Source organism: Bos javanicus, chromosome 15 (genome assembly GCF_032452875.1).
Source record: "Bos javanicus breed banteng chromosome 15, ARS-OSU_banteng_1.0, whole genome shotgun sequence".
Lineage (NCBI taxonomy): Eukaryota > Metazoa > Chordata > Mammalia > Artiodactyla > Bovidae > Bos > Bos javanicus.
Genome location: NC_083882.1, coordinates 22736738 through 22755355, shown reverse-complemented (window position 1 = coordinate 22755355; position 18618 = coordinate 22736738). Strand labels below are relative to the sequence as shown.

Below are 18618 nucleotides of genomic sequence, written 5' to 3'. Positions count from 1 at the left end.
AGTGGTTGGCCATTGGAAACAGACAACAATAGTTGAGAGCCATTATTGAAGCTGATCCTCTTACAACTACACGAGAAGTTGCCAAAGAACTCAACGTCAACCATTCTATGATCATTTGGCATTTGAAACAAATTGGAAAGGTGAAAAAGCTGACCGAAAATTTTTAAAAATCATCATTCCGAAGTGTCCTCTTCTCTTATTCTATGCAACAATAATGAACCATTTCTCGATCAGATTGTGACAAGCAATGAAAAGTGGATTTTATAAGACAACCAGTGATGACTAGCTCAGTGATTGGATGGAGAAGAAGCTCCAAAGCACGTCCCAAAGCCAAACTTGCACCCAAAAAAAAGGTCAGGGTCATTGTTTGGTGGTCTGCTGCCTGTCTGATCCCCTACAGCTTTCTGAATCCTAGCGAAATCATTACATCTGAAAAGTATGCTCAGCAAATTGATGAGATGTACCAAAAACTCTAATGCTGGTAGCCAACATTGGTCAACAGAAAGGGCCCAATTCTTCTCCATGATAACACGCAAGTGCACATCACATAACCAATGCTTCAAAAGTTGAATGAATTGAACTATGAAGTTTTGCCTCATTTGCCATATTTACCTGACCACTCGCCAACTGACTATCATGTCTTCAGGCATCTTGACAACTTTTTGTGGGAAAACACTTCCACAACCAGCAGGAGGCAGCAAATGCTTTCTAAGAGTCCGTGGGATCCCCAAGCGTGGGTTTTTATGCTGTAAGAATAAACAAACTTATTTGTCTTTTAAAAAAAACGTGTTGATTATAATGGTTCCTATTTTGATTGACAAAGATGTGTTTGAGCCTAGTTATAATGATTTAAAACTCACAGTCCAAAATCACTATTACTTTTTCACCAACCTAACAGTTAGGACCAGGAATTCCCTGGCAGTCCAGTGGCTAGGACTCAGCACTCTCACCGCTGGGACCTGGGGTTCAATCTCTGGTGGATGAACTGGGACCCTACAAGTGCAGACAAAATAAATAAATAAGGTAGGTAGGCCCAAACAGTGTAATAAGTTTCTATGTCCTTAAAGCTCAACATTCAGAAAACAAAGATCATGGCATCTGGTCCCATCACTTCACGGGAAATAGATGGGGAAACAGTGGAAACAGTGTCAGACTTTATTTTTCTGGGCTCCAAAATCACTGCAGATGGTGACTGCAACCATGAAATTAAAAGACGCTTACTCCTTGGAAGGAAAGTTATGATCAACCTAGATAGCATATTCAAAAGCAGAGACATTACTTTGCCAACAAAGGTCCGTCTAGTCAAGGCTATGGTTTTTCCTGTGGTCATGTATGGATGTGAGAGTTGGACTGTGAAGAAAGCTGAGCGCCGAAGAATTGATGCTTTTGAAGTGTGGTGTTGGAGAAGACTCTTGAGAGTCCCTTGGACTGCAAGGAGATCCAACCAGTCCATTCTGAAGGAGATCAGCCCTGGGATTTCTTTGGAAGAAATGATGCTAAAGCTGAAACTCCAGTACTTTGGCCACCTCATGCGAAGTGTTGACTCATTGGAAAAGACTCTGATGCTGGGGCATCAGAGGAGGCAGGAGGAGAAGGGGACGACAGAGGATGAGATGGCTGGATGGCATCACTGACTAATGGACGTGAGTCTAAGTGAAATCCGGCAGTTGGTGATGGACAGGGAGGCCTGGCGTGCTGCAATTCATGGGGTCACAAAGAGTTGGACATGACTGAGCGACTGAACTGAACTGAGCTGAATAACTGAGTAGCTGTTCAAAAAAATAATACAGGAACTTTCCTGATGGTCCAGTGGCTAAGACTTTGCCCAACCCCACCCCCCCACCCCCGCCCCAGTGCAGGGGGCCTGGATTCCATCCCTGGTCGGGGAACTAGATCCCACGTGCCATAAGGGAGACTGAAGCAAGAAAGAGAGAAGATCCTGCATGCCACAACTAAGACCAGGGCAGTCAAACAAATACATATTAAAAGAGGAAAGAATGCATACAAATTGGGAAAGAATGATATTTTTGTTTCATCCTTAAATAACCACAACCGCTTACTAGCGGCATGTGTGTGGTGTGCCGGTGGGGCAGGGCACAGCCTCTCAAAACCTGGAATCTGATTAGACACTGCCACCCTCATTTCCTGTTCTCCGTTAGTTTTCCCACGGTGCTTGCTTTTTATCACAGCAACTAGTGAAAAGCCAGCTTCACAAAGCGACGCCATCAAAAAGCACGGAGGGAAGTCTCATGATGAAACTGCAAACTATCCTGGGCCAGTCAGTAGTCTGCATGGAGTCCAACAGATGCTGAGGGTTCTCTTAAACACCGAACTTCCCACAGAGCCTTGTGAGTTCCCTGCGGGCCCTCCAGACACCCCGGCGCAGCATGTGTGAGAGGGTCTGGACTCTGCTCCTTCTCACCAGCTCCTCGCACAGCGCACGCCCCAGGGTCCACAGTGCTGAAACTACAAGGACCTTGTTTCTTCCCTTACATGGGCCAGGCGCTTACCCTCAGCACTTGTCTCGCCTCCATGCTGTTTTCTCTGCCTTGAATGCTCTTCCTTCCACAGGTCCTGGCAAGGTAGATGCCCTCTCAGTCTTCAGGTCTCAGTTCAAATATCACTGAACAACCCAAAGACTCCTCGGGCCTCCTATTAAATTGCTCTCTGCTATTTATGTGAGCCTCTTTTCTTGTCTTTGTAGCTCTTATCACAATCTGAGTTTATCCTGTTTATTTATTTAAAGGTTCCCTTACTTACTTTCTAGCTTCCCCATAAGCATGTGAGCTTTGTGAGGGTTTTATTCATTACTGTTTTCCCAGAACAATGCTTAACAATAAGCAGAAAAACAGTGAGTGTTAATCACTCAGTCATGTCTGACTCTTGTGTGACCCCATGGACTGTAGCCTGCCAGGCTCCTCTGTCCATGGAATTCTCCAGGAAAGAATACTGGAGTGGTTTGCCATTTCCTTCTCCATGGGATCTTCCCAACCCAGGAATCAAATCTGGGTCTCCTGCATTGCAGGCAGATTCTTTACCATCTGAGCCACCAGGGAAGCCCAACAAAAAGCAGACAATCAGTAACTGTTTACTAAATGAATGAAACCACCTCACCCTGCTGGGAGAGATAAAGGCATGAAGAATGTGCTTTACCTGTGCTGTCTCTTTTGATCTTCATAAGAGCTATTTAAAAATAACTATGATGAACCCCACTTTATAGATGATATAAATCAAAATCAAGATTCAGAGAAGCTAAGTGTTCGAGGCTACACAGCTAATGTGTCAGAGCGAAGACTCAAATTCAGGGTCAGCTGGCTCCAGGGCTGCTTTTCCTAAAATCACATGCCTCCATGGACTTCCCCTTATCTGCCCAGAAGAGCTAAGGCCAGAGGCAATCAGGAAAAGGAATCTGGGGGGTTATCTCTAGAGTCCTTAGAAGAGAAACTGGCTCAGGTTGGAGTTTGCCAGCCCCTGTCTCCAGTAGAGACCGCCACGGGTGTCTCTCCCTGGGAAGGTCCTGCCTCCCCGATCCTCCTGCCAGTGCTGCCCTCAGGGACACCTGGGCAGCCTTCTCTCTGCCAGGCCCATGTTCCGTTGTCAACTCAACGACTCGTGTAACTGGTGGCTGCCTCTAACTACCAGGTTCCTGTTGATTACCCTCACAATCGGGGGGCCAACACACACTCTGCAGTTGAGGGTTTGATGGGCACCAACTGTGCACTCTGCACCGTACTGGGTGCTCTGGGAGCCCGCCTTTCAGACAGTCCGTGAGTGAAGCAAGGTCCATCAGGACACACTCATCTGCACTCCCTGTGGGGCATTTTAGGTTGTGTTCCTCCCCTCACCAAGGAACCGTGAGGGCACTCACAGGTCAGACACTGGGTGGCTGGACATTGAGTTTGAGACCCTCGTACAAAGGAGATTAAAATCTGGTCTGTAAAAGCAAGAGATCTGTGTTTTGTCATTCTCTCTTCCTCACATGCCTCGCTGTCAACATGTTCCTTTAGACAGGGTGGTTCACGGAGGACAACAATTCACCTTTCCTCTCCTCTCCTTTACACTCCCCTTTGCCTGGCCTAGCCAGCTCCTGCTTCTTTTTTCAGGCTCAGTCCCCTTGGTCCCTCCTCCAGGAGCCCTCTCAAGCCCCCACTAGGCCAGGTACCTCTCCTCTGTGCTCAAAAGCAAGCCACATGTGAGTGGATCCTGGTCCTGACCATGTGCTCAGCCACTAAGTGGTGTCCAACTCTGCAACCCCATGGACTGTAACCTGCCAGGCTCCTCTGTCCATGGGATCTCCCAGGCAAGAACACTGGAGTGGGTTGCCATTTCCTCCTCCAGGGGATCTTCCCGACCCAGGGGCTGAACCTGCATCTCCTGCATCAGCAAGCAGACTCTTTACCACTGAGCCACCTGCAAAGTCCCAGAATGGGGTCCTTTCACTGCACTGTAATTACCCGTGTGCAGGTCTGTCTCCCCCCTCAAATTGAACACTTATTCACTGTTGCATCTCTAACCCTTAGCACCATGCCTGGCACAGAGTAGGAGTTTAGGAGTAAATATTTGTGATGGATGAGTTACTGAATTCCCAGATGTTCTGACCCTTGGTTGGGAAGATCTGATCACCCCAGTTCTAGTCTTTTTGCTGTCAGCATTTGTAGGATCTTAGAAAAGACCCCGGAGGTCATCCAGCCCAGCACACAAGCACCTGCACCCTGAGGTCCCTGCATTGGAAGGGTGGCCCTCGGAAACCACAAACAGCAAGGGAATGGCACCCTGGGAAAGGCTTGGCCAAGGCTCCTGTCAGTTCATAAGGCTCTGAGCCTGCATCCCTGACTATTGATGACCAACTCTGTAATCTTCTACCCCGGGTCAGGGAGCAGGGACCCCCCCCCCACCCCATGCAGGAGGTCATTGTGATAACTCCCTCTTGGGCTTGCAGCATTACCACCACCCACAGCAGCCATCCCTGACAGCAAAAACAGCCTGCCAGAAAAACCCTCCGAAAAGCAATTAACACAAGACTGGGTAAAATGAAAGCAGAGGGCTTCTCTGGTGCTCTCTTGCCGATGCTAGAGACATGCCTTCAATTCCTGATCCGGGAAGATCCCACGTGCCTTGGAGCAACTAAGCCCAAGCACCACAACTATTGAGACTGTGCTCTAGCACCCGGGAGGCCTCAAATACCCAGCCCAGATGCCCTAGGGCCCGTGCTTCACAGCAAGAGAAGCCACTGCAATGAGAAGCCTGCGCCGGGCAAATCAAGAGTGCCTCCCCCCACCCCCCACCCCCCCCCCCCGCAACCCCACCCCACCCCTGCACCCCCCACCCCCCCACCCCCCCCCCCCCCCCCCACCCCCCACCCCCCCACCCCCCCACCCCCCACCACCACCCCCCACCACCCTGTGCCTCCACCACTAGAGAAAAGCTCTGGCAAGAAAGCCCAGCACCACCAAAAATAAATAAATAAACTTATTGTTTTTTTAAAAAGAGAGAGAAAACAGAAACCTGTAAGAACAAAGGAGATGGCTCCTAGCAGCAAAGTTTGCAATGGCCTGCCCGGAAGCCAGCCCCTGGAGACCTGCAAATCCAGCTTCGGTCTTCAGGATCGGCCCCTCGGCTACGTTTCTGACCTGCAGACCCCCGCTCCGCATTTCATCTTGAGCGGGCCTGGTGTAGGAGCCCGCGGGGCCCGCCTGAGGCCAGGGATGGGAGAAAACACCAGCATTCAGGAGAACCGCAGACCCTCTCCCCGCTGCCCGCGGAGAAACAGCGGCTTCCCTGCCTCAGGACTCGAAGAGTCAGGAAGAGAAGAAACATTTAGGAAACATGAGGTGACCAGTTGTCTGCTGACCGGGCATGCTCGTGGGGAGAAATAAGAGACAGAGACAGAGCAGGCGAGAGGAGGAAACAAACAGACACAGACTGGAAAGCAGAAGTCAAGAACTTAAAAGAGAATGTTTTAAAGGGATGAGTTTTCAGGATCAGTGAGATTCCCGGGAGCAGGATCTCTCCTCCTGAGAGCTAGGAGTGGAACATGAAAGCATAACCAGAATGTTCTGGGCCTCATCCATGGAAGCTGCAAAGCCAGAGCACATTCCCTTTCAGTTCCCAAACTGTGATCCCCTGAGGCAGAGATTCCATGCCCCCAGCAACCCACCTGTCAGTGCATTCACAGCTCCGCCTCGAAGTCCAGCGCCCCTAGGGCGCCCCGGGAGCTCGTGGATCTGCGGGAACAGCAGGCCTCCACTGGGGCACCACTCCACTGGCCTCTGGGAAAGGGCCTGGCTCAGAACCCTGCTTCCCAATCCTTACCCTGGGGTCCACCGCACAGCGCGCCGCAGACCAGCTACGTTCATCACGGCTCTCCCAGAGGCCTGGAAGTACAGCAGGACATAGGTAAGGCGCCTTATCCACCTGCCTCCCATCTCCCTCCCGCCCACCCAACTTCACAGGGCCAGTGTTTTCACCTCCCATCCACCACCAGAAACATGCCAGGCACCTCCACTCTGGAGTCTGAGTCCAGGAGATGCTGCCTTACCCCAATCTAAGGCCTCCTCCCAAAACCACTCTTTGCCCTGGACAGTCCCCTTTCACACCCCATCCCTTCCAGGGCACACCACTCCCCGCCACCCTGTAATCCAGATAGGCTGGGGCAAGGCCATCTTATGTCAGACCACAGTACATTTCCCAACACCTGGCTGATTCTTAAAATAACCTCAGATTTGAGGGAGGGTGTTTCAGAAGCTCAGCTCAGCTTCTTTATAGTCTCCTGAAAGTTAAAGTTCAGATCCCCCCAAAGTTCCCTCCCTCATGTATATACCAGTGAATTTCCTCCTCAAAATTATCAATTGAAAATTTGCAAATCACCAGGGAAATGCAAATCAAAACCATGACGACTTATCACTTCATACCTATTAGAATGACTGTTAGCAAAAAGACAGGAAACATGTGCTATAAGGATGTGGCGAAAAGGGAAACTGGTGTACTATTGGGGGGAATGTAAATTGGTGCAGTCATTATGGAAAACAGTATGGAGGTTCTGTTAAAATTAAAAGACGCTTGCTCCTTGGAAGAAAAGCTATGGCAAATCTAGACAGCATATTAAAAAGCAGAGACATTATTTTGCCAACAAAGGCCCAAATAGTCAAAGCTGTGGTTTTTCCAGTAGTCATGTATGGATGTGAGAGTTAGACCATAAAGAAAATTGAGCACCAAAGAATTGATGCTTTTAAACTGTGGCATTGGAGAAGACTCTTGAGAGTCCCTTGGACTGCAAGGAAATCCAACTAGTCAATCCTAAAGAAGATCAGTCCTGAATGTTCATTGGAAGGACAGATGCTGAAGCTGAAACTCCAATACTTTGGCCAAAGGGCCCTCATGCTGGGAAAGATTGAAAGCAGGAGGAGAAGGGGACAACAGGGGATGAGATGGTTGGATGGCATCACCGACTGAATGGACATGAGTTTGAGCAAGCTCTGGGAGTTGGTGATGGACAGGGAAGCCTGGCATGATGTAGTCCATGGGGTCACAAAGAGTCGGACACGACTGAGCGACTGAACTAAACTGAACTGATAGAGGTTCTAGAACTACTGTATGATTCAGCAATCCCACTTTTGGAGATACATACAGAGAAAACAAAATCACTGCTTCAGAAAGACATCTGTGCCTCTATGTTCATTGCAGTATTATGTACAATATCTAAGATATGGAAATAAACTGTGTCCATTGACAGAGCGATGGCACCCCACTCCAGTACTCTTGCCTGGAAAATTCATGGACGGAGGAGCCTGGTGGGCTGCAGTCCACGGGGTCGCTAGGAGTCTGACACAACTGAGCGACTTCACTTTCACTTTTCTCTTTCATGCATTGGAGAAGGCAATGGCACCCTACTCCAGTGCTCTTGCCTGGAATCCCAGGGATGGTGGAGCCTGGTGGGCTTCCGTCTATGGGGTCGCACAGAGTCGGACACGACTGAATCGACTTAGCAGCAGCAGCAGCATTGACAGATAAGGAAAATTTGTTTATATATATGCATATATATGGAGAAGGAAATGGCAACCCACTCCAGCGTTCTTGCCTGGAGAATCCCAGTGACGGGGAGCCTGGTGGGCTGCTGTCTATGGGGTTGCACAGAGTCGAACACGACTGAAGCGATCAAATCAGACTCTTTGTGACCCCGTGGACTGTAGCCCACCAGGCTCCTCTGTTCATGAAATTCTCCAGGCAAGAATACTGGAGTGGGTTGCCATTTTCTACTCCAGGGGATCTTCCCAACCCAGGGATCAAACCCACGTCTCCTTCATTAGCAGGTGGATTCTTTACCACTGAGCCACCAGGCAAGCTGAAATAAAGTCACATCAGTTCAGTTCAGTCATTCAGTGGTGTCCAACTCTTTGCGACCCCTTGGACTGCAGCATGCCCGGACTCTCTGTCCATCACCAACTCCCAGAGCTTGCTCAAACTGCTGTCCGTCGAGTCAGTGATGCCATACAACCATCTCATCCTCTGCCACCCCCTTCTCCTGCTGCCTTCAATCTTTCCCAGCATCAGGGTCTTTTCCAGTGAATCATTTCTTCACATCAGGTGGCCAAAGTATTGGAGTTTCAGCTTCAGCATCAGTCCTTCCAATGAATATTCAGGACTGATTTCCTTTAGGACTGACTGGTTTGATCTCCTGGCAGTCCAAGGGATTCTCAAGAGTCTTCTCCAACACCACAGTTCAAAAGCATCAATTCTTTGGTGCTCAGCTTTCTTTATGGTCCAACTCTCACATCCATACATCACTACGAAGAGAAAGACAAATACTGTGTGATCTCACTTATATGTGGAATCTAAAAATAAATAAATAAATGGACACACAGGCACACAAAATAAGTCATAGACACAGAGAACAGTTTGATGGTTGCCTGAAGTTATGGGAGGAGGGGGCTGGAATGGGTGAAGATGGCCAAAAGGTAGAAACTTCCAAATTTCCAGTTATAAGATAAGTAAATGCAGGAGATGTACTGTAAAAAGGAAGAAAGTGTGTCCATGTCCATCCCAAACTCCCTAACTCTCCCTTCCTCTCATCCTCCGCCCTGGCAACCATAAGTTTGTTCTCTATGCGTGTAAGTCTCCTTCTGTTTTGTAAGTTCATTTGTAACATTTCTTTTCAGATTCCATATACAAGGGATGTCAAATGATATTTCCCCTTCTCTGTCAACTTACTTCACTCAGTATGACAGTCTCTAGGTCTATCCATGTTTCTGCAAATGGCACTATTTCATTCCTTTTAATGGTTGAGTAATAATCCGTTGTATACACATGTACCACCTTCTTCATCCATTCCTCTGCCTACAGACATTTAGGTTGCTTCCGTGTCTTGGCTATTGTAAACCGTGCTGTAATGAATACTGGACATGTACACACTGCTGTGTTTAAAATGGATAACCAGCAAGGACCTTAGCACATGGAACTCTGCTCAGTGTTATATGGCAGGCTGGATGGGAGTGGAGTTTGGGGGAGAATGGATACATGTACATCCATCAGTATATGTATGGCTGAGTCCCTTTGCTGCTCATCTGAAACTATCACAACATTGTAAATCAGCTATACCCCAACACCAAATGCATTTAAAAAAAAAAAAAGGGGAAGAAGGGAGAATAGAAAGGATAAATTAATACGTGTTGCCCACCATCCAGTTCTACCTACAATACACCCGGAAAGGAATTCAGGGTAAAGATCAGGAATGAGGTACTCTGTGCCCTGAGAAAACAAGCAGAACAGGCCCTCAGATAGTGAGATAGTTTCAGAAGGAAATTTCATGAATCCGGATTCTTGCATCTTCCCACACTTAGAAAAACACTAAAATTAGTTACTGAGATACCTGTGCCTGGTGACCAACAGTAACCTTCTACCAAGATGTATGCTTGACAGCATGTAACCCTTCTCCAAAATCACGTATCTGCTGACCTTCTCAGCCCCATCCTGTCTGGAGCAGCTCCTCAGAGTCTGTCTCCCCATCTGTGAAAGCGAAAAAGTGAACTGAAAGTGTTAGTCATGTCCGACTCTTTGCGGCCCCATGGACTGTATAGCCCGCCAGGCTCCTCTGTCCATGGCATTCTCCAGGCCAGAATACTGGAGTGAGTTGCCATTCCCTCCTTCAGGGGATCTTCCCCACCCAGGGATCGAACCTGGGTCTCTGACATTTCAGGTAGTTTCCTTGCTGTCTGATCCATCAGGGAAGCCCCATCTCCCCAGCCCTAGGCCTCAGTGAGTCCCTACATAAACTTGAAACTCATTGAGCATTTTTATTTCAGTCAACAAAAGGAAGGGAGAGAGAGAGGGTGAGAGAGGGAGAGAGGGAGGGAGGGAGGGAAAGAGGAAGACAAAGAAAGGAAGAAAGAAAGAAAGAAGATAAGGTTACTTTGTGCTCTTTGGCCTCATCAAGCGGGAGTCCACATTGTCTGGCTTTGCAAAGTTCTCTCTAGCCCACCTCCAGCCACTCTGCTGCATTCAAACCTTCCCTTCTCCCACTCATTTCCATCCACTTCCAGGCCTTGGTACAGCTGCGTCTTCTGCCTGGCATATTCTTCTTTGCAGTTCTTACTCATCCTCAAAACTCAGTCCAAACACTGCTGCCTCTAGGGAATGTTCTTAGACTTAAAACATCCAACCGAGCTTCCCCTGCTCCGTGCTCCCTCTCACATGCGTGCCCCACTCATAGAAAGTGCCAAAAACGCTTCTTGAATGGAAGAGTGATTGAAGGAAGATGCCAGGAATAAATTCCCTTGAGGGCTACTGTGGAGACACTCCCTGGTCACTAAAATCTTTCTCCTTTTATTAGAGGACTAGAACTGTAGTTGGACACTGGCTACAGGAAAGGAATACTTTACTCAATGCCCCTTGCTTCCAGGGGACTAAATTCTCACCATTGGAAAAATGAGCAAAAGTGATGTGTGTCACTTAAAATACATCCATGTGCAGACTTCCCTGGCAGTCCAGTGGCTGAGACTCCAAGCTTCCAACTCAGGGGACACGGGTTCAATCCCTGGTCAGGGAACTAGGGGATTCCACAGGCCACGTGGTGTGGTCAAAAAAAAAGACACATCCCACATGCTTCTTTCTGGAACCCAGAAGTGCCTGCAAGCCAGCTTAGGCAGCAGTCCTAATGCTCTGGGGATGGTGCCGGCTTCCTGACTGCCCTGGTGGAATAAACGCACTCATCTATTCACCGTAGCCTGTTGAATGAGAGAGAAATAAACTACGATGTTCTTTAAGCCACTGTGTTCTTGGGGGTTTTTCTTACAATGGCTTTTCATTTCATCCTAACTAATAACAGCAGGCTGTTTCCTGACATGAGTCTCACCTGATTCCAGCTCACAATAGTGATCATGTCCTCTAAGGATCAATTTCATATGATGCGATGGTTAAGAGCAGGTACTGCTGCTGCTAAGTCACTTCAGTCGTGTCCAACTCTGTGTGGCCCCATAAATGGCAGCCCACCAGGCTCCCCTGTCCCTGGGATTCTCCAGGCAAGAACACTGGAGTGGGTTGCCATTTCCTTCTCCAATGCATGAAAGTGAGAAGCGAAAGTGAAGTCGCTCAGTCGTGTCCGACTCTTCGCAACCCCAAGGACTGCAGCCTACCAGACTCCTCCGTCCATGGGATTTTCCAGGCAAGAGTACTGGAGTGGGATGCCATTGCTTTCTCCATAAGAGCAGGTACTGGGCAGGACTAAATGCCTCCCCTGCACTACAATGGCCTGTCTCTTCTAACAGGTGACCCATCCCTTCCCTGTCCCTTCCCAGCACGCAGAGGATCCAGTAGGAACCAGCACACACTCAGTAGCAACACTCCCCGGTGAGTGGTCTTGAGCAAGTCACTGGCCCCTGGGCTCCTTTTCCGACCTACTCTGTGTTAAAGGGCTGGACTAGATCAGCGCTCCTTAACTTTGGCTTGCCGTAGAATCACTCAGGGAGCTTTAGAGAACTGAGACGCTGAGTCGATGCCAGACCAGTTAAAACCACCTATCTGTGGGTAGAGAACCTCCAACTTGGAACTAAATCCGATTTTTCAGGTTGACTTTGTCATACTCCTAGCGACCCCATGGACTGCAGCCTACCAGGCTCCTCCACCCATGGGATTTTCCAGGCAAGAGTACTGGAGTCGGGTGCCATTGCTTTCTCCATTGTCATACCCTGGAGGCATATCATTCGGTTCACAGTCCAGTCCAGCACAGCCTCCAGTGGGGATTTGGGTCTTAACACCCCAACACCTGGGACGTAAATAATACATAGTAAGTACATGCTCATTCTTCTTTCTGAGGGGTTGCTGTAATCTTGGATAAAATTCTATATTTCCTGCAGTTAATTTCAGAATATGTGAATGAAACTTTCTAAGGAGGGGATAAAACTAAACTCAGTTGCTTATTCCTATGGGGAGGTGGTGGGGGGGCGCGGGTGGAGGGCTTCCCAGGTGGCGCTAGTGGTAAAGAACCTGCCTGCCAATGCAGGAGACACAAGAGACTTGCGCTGGATCCTGGGTCGGGAAGATCCCCTGGAGGACAGCATGGCAACCCACTCCAGTATTCTTGCCTGGGGAATGCCCTGGACAGAGGAGCCTTGGCAGGCTACAGTCCATACAGTCCATAGCCCAAACAGTCTGACACGACAGAGATGACTTAGCACACAGTCCTATGGGCTTTCCAAGAGATTAGTGCAGCAGAAGGGGCATGAGCTGTGGAGTCATTCAGGCCTGGGTTTGAATCCCAGCTCTACCCCTGCCTCATCGTGAGGCTTGAGCGAGTGACATTGGCCCCGCCTGTAACCACCATGCCGCTTCAGTTACAAAGGGCAGAGCATCTCTTGGAGCGATGAAAATACACAGCTTGCAGCAGCCCTGGTGGAACCCCTCAGCCCAGTTTCCTTAGCTGTAAAACGAGGCTCATCACAGATACAACAGATTTGATGCAAAAATATGAACAATGTATATGAAACAGCAGAGCACCTAGCATATAGAAAATGTTCAATAACTGCTTATCTGCTCCCACTCCCCGCCCCCCAGTATTTTCTATATGGCAAATCCATGCACTTGTGTCTGCTGAACGGGCAGGACCCCTGTTGCATCGCCACGTGAGATCCTTGCGAGGATGCTGTAGAGGCCCGGCTGGCTGAGATGCATGTGGTACTCAGCGTGGCCCCCGCAGGCAGCGCAGACAGCGGGGCCAGTGCCGGACACACGGCTCCTTGTTATCAAATGAAGCAGGTCCACTGCTCACCACTTACAAAATCAACAAATGTTGAAATTCACGAAAATGTTGGTAGCAAAGGAAAGGTGACTGTAAGCAGAATGCCAGCAGTCTGGGGAGATAGTGGACTTAACGTCCCCCCGCCGCAAAACCAGCTCCGAAGACTCTGCTTAAATCCTGAGAGCTCCTTTCACCCCGTGGTCCTCACGGGTTTGTTTGGTCTCTACAGCAGTTTTCTGAAGGATGTCAGTGAAGGATCTTGAGAAAGAGGTGCCTTTTTTGAAATGCAAACAAACTTGCTCTATCAATTAGCAGCTGACTGCCAGCCCCACTGCCTGTCTCCTCTGCCCCAGTGTGACACAGTCCCTCATCAGCCAATTAATCTGCTCACAAGGAAAGTCCTGGTTATTTCCACCTTAGGATCACACAGGCTATTCTTTGTGCTCCTCAACACTGACCACACAGAGAGGATGGGACACACAACAGGACAAATGGAGTAGATGAATCCCACCAAGAGGGGACAAGCTTCCCGATGGGAGAGCCCTGCGGTGTGGCATGCCCACATGCCCTTCTGGAAGAAACTGCCTGGCCTTGGGCCCTTCTGCAAAGACGTTCTCAGGCACTTCTATTTTGTATCACACCCTCCTCTGCCCAGATGATTGCAATGGGAAGCAGAGCCCCAAGTGGCCAATTCACGGGCTGGCCAGAGATTTTTGATGTACCCCCTTTTTAGTATCCCCTAAAAAGGTGGTGGCATCAATTAGACTTCTGTCTCAAGAAACAGAACTAGAAAATGCCAAGGAAATAAGTCAGTTGGTAGTAAGCGCTGAGGCTGGAATCTCACAAAGTGGAGGGATGGGAGAGATGCCAGTGGGACCACAACGAGCTTGGAGTAAACCAAAATTATGAATAAGCAGAAGCTAGGATGTAGAGAAAAGGCAAGGGCAAATTCAAGCAAGCAGAAAATGGAGAGGAGACAAGTCACCTTATCCGGGAGAACTAGACAGGGCAAAATCCTGGGAAATCCTGCCCTGGTGTGACCTTAGGTCCAAAAAGCAGGCTCTGTGGACATCGTTTCTCCTCTGATGCTCCCCTGTCCTTTTAACATTTTCTCCAACTTCCCTCCAACTGGTATAAAGGAGTCTGTTCACTGCAACTAAAGGGACTCAACTAAACCACTTAGCAAGTAGAGACCAACAGAGAAAATCATCAAAGGAGCCAATTAATAAGGAAGCCACATAAAAGAGGAACAGCTGTTCTGGAGTTTCTGGGGATAATATCCATTTTAGCATATGTATGAAAGTAGTGTTAGTCACTCAGTCATGTCTAACTCTCTGCAGCCCCACGGACTGTGGCCCGCCAGGCTCCTCTGTCCATGGGATTCTCCAGGCAAGAATACTGGAGTGGGTAGCCACTCCCTTCTCCAGAGGATCTTCCCGACCCTCAGGGATCAAATCCAGGTCTCTGTCTGGGCCACCAAGGAATATAACAATTTGCAAAGTTTGGCTTCAGGAAATTATGAGAAACCCAGAAACTGAAGCCAAGTTCACTCTCTCTTTCTCTGTCTCTCTGTTCGTCTCTCCCACATCCCCTCCCTCCCTCTTTCTTTCTCTCTTTCCCCCTCTCTGTCTCTCTCTCTCACCAGTCACCACTGCAAAATCAGTTCATTTTAGTCAGAAAGTCAGATGGGGTCTTTGCAGTCTACAGCTTTCCCACCCACAGATCAGTGGATCTTCTTAACCTTGTAAGGGAATCTTCATGGACCAAACAGCGAAGAAAGCATCATGAGATACACCTTGGTAGCCACTAGAGGGAGATACTTCCTTGTGAAACATACCTTTCAATTCAGTTCAGTTCAGTCGCTCAGTCATGTTGGACCGACTCTTTGAGACCCCATGGACTGCAGCATGCCAGGCCTCCCTGTCCATCACCAACTCCGGGACTTTACTCAAACTCATGTCCATTGAGTCAGCGATGCCATCCAACCATCTCATCCTCTGTCGTCCCCTTCTCCTCTGGCCTTCAATCTTTCCCAGCACCAGGGTCTTTTCAAACGAGTCAATTCTTTGCATCAGGTGGCCAAAGTATTGGAGTTTCAGCTTCAGTATCAGTCCTTCCAATGAATATTCAGGACTGATTTCCTTTAGGAGGGACTGGTTGGATCTCCTTGCAGTCCAAGGGACTCTCAAGAGTCTTCTCCAACACCACAGTTCAAAAGCATCAATCCTCGGCTTTCTTTATAGTCCGACTCTCACATCCATACATGACCACTGGAGAAACCATATCTTAGCTGCCTCCCAGGGGCCATGCTTGTATGTGTGCTAAGTCGCTTCAGTCATGTCTCTTTGTGACCCCATGAACTGTAGCCCACCAGGCTCCTCTGTCCATGGGACTCTTCAGGCAAGAACACTGGAGTGGGTTGCCGTTTCCTCCTCCAGGGGCTCTTTCCCAACCCAGGGATCGGACCTGTGTCTCTTACATCTCCTGCACTGGCAGGTGGGTTCTTTACCACCAGTGCCACCAGATGTGAGGAAACCCATTCCCCATCTTCCTCTTTAAGAGATGTCAGTAGGCACCACCTTCTCAGGAGCTAAATGGTCTGTCTCTCCTCCTTGGTCAGGACAAGCCCGTGTTTTACAAAGTCTGTGTGATAATCCCGAGTTCCTGCAGAGTGAAAAAGAAAACACGCTGGGCACAGCAGAGGAGGTTGAATGAGGGAGCCAGGGAAAGAAAAGTCTACTGCTGCCCCCAGACAGCTGAGGGGAGATGGGAAGGGGCTCACCTACTCGGTGCTGCAGATGAAACTTCTGGCCGAGAGCTACAGGAGAAACTTAGATGCTCGATACCAGAAGGGCTCCCTCCCTGAAGACAAAGCTGTGCAAATGCAGGTGGTTCTGGGCAGGGAGCTAACCCAGCTGACCTTGACTGTCTCTGGAGGCAGTGTAGAGGGGCCACGTGTACTGTGCAGAGGGTTGGTCTCATGGCCTCTGAGTACACAGGAAGGAAAAAATGACTTGACTGTCCCCTGCACCCCCCTGCCCTCTGAGTGGCTATCTGCCTGTCATCACCACATGCCCTCAGTGGGCGTGGCTGCTGGGGAGAAGCCATCCCACTGAGGTTTTCAGAGCCATCCCTTAGAGCACGGCCACGGTGGACTAAGACTACCTGCTGGGTCAGGATAGCACACCGAATCCAGCTCTGCTGCACCGTGCTGCCCCAGACACATCGAAAAATATAAAAAGGGAAAAACCAAAAGACCCAGTTGGACTGAAAAAACTTATACTAAATCTCTTTGGATGAGAAGTGAACACAGCTGAAGCTCTCGGCTCCTGGGTTTTAGGTCTGGAAGCTGGCAGCGTCAGGGGCTCAACTCTAACAACAGCAGCAAAAGAAGGACTTACAGTGCTCCGCTGCTTAGAGTCAACTTTGGGTGGGGTCACCCGTAATCCAGAAAGGAAGCTGAAAAACCTGCGGCCCAGTGCAGCCCAGGGTGACTAGGAAGCTGTGGGCCCAGCGAGCTGGAGGACCAAGCCTTTCTTCCGGGAACCAAGAGAGCCTACCGTGCCATCCCACCTCAACCACCAGCCCGCAGCATAAGGCCTGTTCCCAGACCAGAGCTTCAGGGGGCAGTAAGGAACCAACTGGTTTTCAAGCTGGTAGGAACCAACCTACCAGCTTGAAACTGGTAGGGCTGGACACATAGGAAGAAAAAGAAAAAAAAAAATCCCAAAGCTTCCAATTCCAAATGAGCCTGCATATCAAAAACTATGAAACACATGTATAAATCGAATGCTAAGAATAAGAGGCAAACACATCAATAATCTACACGTGACCCCATCTGAATGAAGTCCGTTTTAGGAAGCAGCATAATAGACTTATGGAAGTATGTTGAGGAAATTTGAGAGATAAATGAAAGTGTAATGTCCACCGGGCAAATAAAGGCAAGGACGAAGGAGCCCAGGCGCTGGCTGCTGGGGCCACACCCACCAGGTGACACACAGAGAGGAGCAGGTCTCGAGTCTTTTGCTCTTAGGGCAGCACAGGGAAGTCCAGCACAGCGAGGCCTGAGGCTGTGGGAGAGGGACCCTGACTCTCAGACTGGCAACACTAGAGCTGAGGACTAGAGAAGCCTGCATGGCAAATAGAAGGGAAAAGTGGAAGCAGTCCCAGATTTCTTTTCTCGGGCTCCAAAATCACTGCGGACAGTGACGGCAGCTATGAAATTCAAAGACGCTGGCTCCTTAGCAGAGACATAACTTTGCCGACAAAGGTCCAAAGAGTCAAAGCTATGTTTTTTCCCATAGTCATGTATGGATGTCAGAGTTGGGCCATGAAGAAGCCGAACGCTGAAGAATTGTTGCTTTCAAATTGTGGTGCTAGAGAAGACTCTTGAGAGTCCCTTGGACTGCAAGGAGATCAAACCAGTCAATCCTAAAGGAGATCAACCCTGAATATTAATTGGAAGTAACTTAATCATTGGCTGGGACGTAAGAGCAGTACAATGTGACAGAATCCAGGCTCAGTGTTCCTGGTGGGAAGAAGTACCAACCCAATGCCTTGTGACTGAGACTCGTCCAGGCGTAACAGTTGCAGCTCAATGACTTAGCACCTTAGTGGTGTGGATTCATGGTTGGGGAAGAACCAGCCCCCCTCTCCAAGTGTGATGAGGGAGTGAAGGTGGAGGGCTGGTACCCAGGAAGCACGTGGGACAGTTCCCCAGGATTCCCGCAGGACATCAACTTCATTCCTGGGAAGCCCATCTGTGGGGGATCAGCCTCCACCCCACACTCATCACTGGCATTACAGATCCGTGGAGATGGAACGCTTTTGATGTAACTGTTTATTGACATGGGAAAATATTCTATTCTTAAGCTCCCACAGTCTTATCTCCCATAGATACCTTTTTACCTCAATGTCTACTTCAAAGACAACAAAAAAAGTTATGAAACCAAAACAGGTAGATATGAATTTTTTTCACCTTGGAAATGAAAAATATAGTCATCAAATTTAGAATTCAGCAGTCACAAAAATTTCCACACTAGTCACAGTCAGAACCAGAATTCGTATTTGAAAGAAGGCACCTTAGAATTTACCAAGAATGCAGCCGGAGCACAAAGAGATGAAAGGTATACAGATTAGCTAAGACGGACCAAGAGGATCTAGCAAGCATTCAATTAGGAGTTTCAGAAGACGAGGGTGCCAAGAATAGTGACGAGGTCTTAGTCCTCTTTCTCTCACACCCCACATCCAATCCACCAGCAGCTTCTCTTCACTCAACCTTCAAGATACACCCTGAATTTGAATTCCCACCCTCCCTGTTCCTACTGCCATGATCTCTTGCTTCTAGCCCCATGACAGCGTTATCTTCATGCAGCGGTCAACATGGTCAT

At 48.9% G+C, this 18618-nt stretch overlaps 1 protein-coding gene across 22 annotated transcripts in view; it reads right to left on the bottom strand.

Annotated features, from left to right (window-relative positions):
- The window catches only part of PTS (6-pyruvoyltetrahydropterin synthase), a 255496-nt gene that overhangs the window by 129968 nt on the left and 106910 nt on the right, over window positions 1-18618 (bottom strand). For 11 of the 22 annotated variants that reach the window (XR_009741115.1, XR_009741092.1, XR_009741101.1 and 8 more), the window contains 2 exons: window positions 6158-6374; window positions 613-746 (listed from right to left, as the gene is read on the bottom strand). The exons of 4 other annotated variants lie outside the window; for them this stretch is intronic. The gene's annotated coding sequence lies outside the window, so the exon portion shown is untranslated. 7 more of the 22 variants (XR_009741116.1, XR_009741118.1, XR_009741117.1 and 4 more) reach the window with 7 other exon arrangements.